This window comes from Macrobrachium nipponense, chromosome 37, assembly GCF_015104395.2.
Source record: "Macrobrachium nipponense isolate FS-2020 chromosome 37, ASM1510439v2, whole genome shotgun sequence".
Lineage (NCBI taxonomy): Eukaryota > Metazoa > Arthropoda > Malacostraca > Decapoda > Palaemonidae > Macrobrachium > Macrobrachium nipponense.
Genome location: NC_061097.1, coordinates 42,547,526 through 42,552,525, shown reverse-complemented (window position 1 = coordinate 42,552,525; position 5,000 = coordinate 42,547,526). Strand labels below are relative to the sequence as shown.

At 38.1% G+C, this 5,000-nt stretch overlaps 1 protein-coding gene across 1 annotated transcript in view; it reads left to right on the top strand.

The window, feature by feature from the left end:
• The window catches only part of LOC135209357 (uncharacterized), a 22,632-nt gene that overhangs the window by 7,933 nt on the left and 9,699 nt on the right, over positions 1-5,000 (top strand). The window lies entirely within an intron of this gene.

Sequence of the window (5,000 nt, the reverse complement as noted above, 5' to 3'; positions counted from 1 at the left end):
AACAGCTCCATAGGACCACAATGCAGTAATGCCACTCGCCTCCAATTAGCCACAAAACCAAAAAGAACCACAGAACTCTTCTCTTGGCTCGTAAAAAATCTCCAGGAATTCAACTCAAGAAATCATAACCACAAAAAAAAGGTCACCCGCCAAAGATCAATTCCACCCACATATATATATAAATCACCATCTTAATAATAATACCACCCAAGTGAAGAAAATATTTCCTCCATTTAATTAATAACCACACCACCATATTCCCTCTTATTTCCCCCAATAACCACATCTTAGTAAAACCACCTCTCCAGCAATAGAAAATATTCGCCTCTGTTTTGGCAAATACTTACTTCTATTTCACCAATAACTCCAAGTGGAATAAAACAAGTCTCCAAAAAAAAATTATATCTCCAAGCAGGATGATTAAAAAATGAAACTCCACCTCCAAAAAAATGCACTCAAAGCATGCAGCTAACACACTCATAAATATTGCCCCATGTCTCCTCAAAAAGGTGTCTCCATTTGCAACAAAGATGGCTGCAAAATAATTGAATTAAACATAGCTCTCAGCACCATAGGCCTAAACTGTGGAATATCTCCAACACAAAATAAAAAATATCAAATGGCCAAAAATATATCTCCAATATATTATATCTCACATTATATCTCCAAAATAATATACCTTCAATTCTCCAGGAAAATAACTCAATGTTATAGTCAAAAACTATAAACTCTCTGTTTAGCATAACTGCTGAGAAAAGCCAAAAACTCGGCAAATAAAAATTCTCCAGGAAATTCTAGAAAAAATCACCAATGTGCTACAACTCATTATCACAAAACTCCAAATTCAAAGTGTCTAAGTAAAGACTTTTCCATATGCACTACGACATAAGCCACTAGAAACTTAGCCAAGTTTCTTATCTCTGGCAAAATTGTCACAAATACAACAAAGGTATTGTGCAAGAAACCCACAACTGGAACACAAATATCCGGAAAGAAAAATGCAGTGCCATTTCGTATGCATCAAAAAAATGCAAAAATTCTCCCATAAATCTCCCTGCAGCATCAAACAGCTGAAATCATAAATACGTTCCCGAACAATGACTGCAAGTCGCAAACTGAGACATTAAAAAAAAAATCACACAAACTGGAGAGAAAAAAATAAATTCAAACTCACCCATGATAAAAAACTTATGTCAGCGATGGCTAACTTCCAAAAAAGGAAAAAAGAAAAATCAACGGCACTGTTAACTATCCCAGTGACTCATGTAGATGTCAAGCAATTATCTGCTGAACTCATAAAAAGAAAGAAAAACAAATGTGTGGTTAGTTCCTCCCAAATTAAAAAAAAAAAAAAAAAACACCACCCTTGATAGTATTACAATACCCATGTTAGTATATAAAAAAAATCACTAGTATTAGTATAAAAGACATCACCAATGTTAATGCTTGCCCATTCACCAAAAATTCAGCACAAAATTCACCAGAAGTTCAGCAAAATTCAGCACAATTCACCAAAAATTCAGCCAGATTCATCACCCATGAACTACTGACATATTCTCCAAAGTCACAGAAACCCAATAAATAATTAACCACAAAACTTCTCCCATAATTCATTATAATAATTCTCCATAATATAATTATCTGTAATAACTATAAAATAATCTCCCATGAAATATCTCAAATAATGATAATGTTACTTAAGTAACCCCCCCTAAAATATCTCAAGTAATAATAATAATAATAATCCTCCATAGTAATAATTCTCCTGAAAATATCTCAAGTAAGGGCATTAATATTGCCTATCCACCAGTATACACCAATGTTGCCACACTCCACAAAATCAACACCATTTCCCCAGTATACACCAAATACAACACGAGGCACCCATCCACCACCAATGGCGATACCACCTGACAACATAAAGTCAGCAATCTCATCAGTCCCACCACAGGGCATCACCATTCGCACCACTTTCGGCAATCACCAATTGACATCAGTCCATCACCACTCATCACCACTCGGCATCACCAATTGACAATCATCATCAGTCAGCACCACAGGGCATCACCATTCAGCACCACTCGGCAATCACCAATTGACATCAGTCATCACCACTCATCACCACTCGGCAATCACCAATTGACATCAGTCATCACCACTCATCACCACTCGGCAATCACCATCACTCAGCACCATTTTAAAGTAATCTCCCCAACACCAATCAAATCTCTAATAAAAAAAAATAATCACTATGTCCCCATTATAATTATGCCTTCCAAAGCATAAGGAAAACTTAGACCACATTCATATGCATTTTATTTCCTTTTCTCTTCACTCAAGAGAAAGAAAATCTCTTTCTAAAAAAAAACCCTACGGGCATCTCACATCATCAACTAATAATTATCAGCTGATGTCCCTGGCACAAAGAAAAAAAAGGAGTTCACCCCCCACTAAAAAAAAGAGAGCTTCACCCTCCCAGTAAGCAATGCCCCTGAGGCAGACCACTACTACCCTCCCCTTGCAATACCCCTGTGGGTCATCTCAGCAGAAATTACGCTGACCGCGTAAGATCAAGTGGGCGCTATATCTCCAAGAGGCAAAACCACAGTATTGGATGTATGAAAACCATTCATACACACGCATATGTATTAAACAAAGACAAATGCGTCTCTTCTAAATATGCGCCAATAAAAAAACACATCACTTTCTACTCCTATGGGAAACCCCCAGGACCCAAAAAAAAAAAAAGACTTTGTAACACTCACCGCTTCACAATGAAAGAAAACCCGAAATCTGCGCAATTATAAACACACGAATCTCGTCTGCACAATGCAAACGCGCTCGGCGAGAAAGCACTCACAAGGTCTTAGCACTAACTGTCTGTGCCCAACCCCTCGAGGCATCACCATAGGCAAATTTGATGACTCCAGTACAATCCTTCCCTTCCCATTACCATAGTTAACGGACAAATATTTCTCATTCCCTCTCACCTAGCATTGAAATTTAACAATTTTCCACAATCTCACAAAAGGCTTTTTCGTTCGACCACCGCTGCCCACCACTATTAACAATGAATGAGCATTGCCCCCCCCCCCCCCCCCCACTATTTTCATATTTGGTATGCGTTTAGCCAGAGTGTTAGGCGAACTGGTAACACTACCCCCTCTCTCTGTCTCTCTCAACCTCTCTCTCTCTCTCTCTCTCAAGGTGACCACTGGTAATAGCCTTCCTTTCTCTCTCTCTCTCTCTCTCTCTCTCTCTGTCTCCATTATCTAAGGTCATCAAATCAGAGTTGGAGCTACAAAAATATATATGTTTATTCAAAGCAAAGTACTAGTTGAATAATTCAGGTTCTTACAAGATAAATTAATAGAATGATAATAGTTCAAATCTCACAGACAACTCCCCCGGTATTTAAATGTCTTAATCAGTAATTAGTCACACCAATTATCTCTTCTCCAAAATATTATAGTTCCCTCCACACAGGACACTAAGTCCCCTCACTAGGACACTCGGTCCCCTCACTATATCTGCCTGTTTAAAAGACAGGAGAACACACTCGTGAGCACATACAATTGTAAAGACAAAGTCAAAAGATTAAATGAAATAGAACATCTTTACAAGATATCAAGACAAGCCATCCCTTTGGCTAAATTATAATAAATCACCCATTGCAGCTTGGAATGTCAACACTGAAACAAATATAACTTTCGCAGAGCAATCGCAGCATTCGGCCTTTTCTCCTGTAGCTGTCTCCCTAGTTCTTGGCTAAACCATGCCATTAAGAATGGACATAGTTTGTACACGTACACATGAATTCACACTCTTCGGTAACTGGTCATAGCCAGTTTTCAAAGAAACCTTGAACAAGCCCTCACTAACTCATATACCCACAGAACGAACATTGACCTGCCAAGTAAGCATCTTTAACATCATACCACCCAAAAAGAGTTATCAGCTTTCTCTAGGTTGTTGCCCGGACTCTGTCTCCATGGGAAGTTAAAACAACAAGTCTGCACATTCTAAAAAAGTCACAGCACATCACATTATAATGGTATATTAAACATTAATTATAGCCATCTTTTATATAACATATATGTGTGTATGGATCCCTATAAACGTTCCTGTATTACCTCTATGAAGGTGGGATAATCGTTCAGTAGTGTTATTTTAATGAACATGTATTAAAAAATCGAATTTTGTCTTCCAAATGCTGTGTATGCGTATGTGTATGTATAAATGCATGTGTATATGTGTGTATGAATTCCCATACACTTTACTATACCACTTTTTTAAATTGTCTAAATATGAAATAAGAGATAATAATTCGGACATAATATCTTAATGCAAGTGAAATAATTGGCCTGGCCGAATGTTTTATTTCATACGCTGTGTATGCGTATGTGTATGTATACATATGTGTGTATATTTATGTATGAATTCCCATAAACATTAATATTTCGTTTTCCCAAATTTTAAGTCTTCCATGTGTGAGTGTATATATACAAGTGCGTGTATGTTTTTATATACATGTGTGTATCTCTTGAGAGTACACAAGCCACTCTATGGCGCCACAGAGTGGCTTCGGTGTGTGGCGGGGATATGTGTCTTCCCATATAAGCTTCCACTGTTTATAAGCTATGTAGAACGCACAAGCGTCTGTGGTCTCTGCCACGGCTTATAAACAATGGAAACCTATATGGGAAGCCATATATCCCCGCCACGCGCCGACGCCACTCTGTGGACGTGGCTCGTGTCCTCCTGGCCTTAACCTGGAATGGGGAATCCTTGTCACGGGGACATTCTCAAATGTCCCTATGATAATCAGGTGCCTCAGGATATTATTTCGTTCGTGAGGAATTACTAGGAATAAATGATACAGAAATGTGGACAAGTGAAGAAAAGACCAGAAATCTGGAACATATCAGTATGAGTATCCCTGGATGAATAAAATCTGGCTGGATGCCTGGAAACCTCATAGGAATATCTGAGCAGTTTAA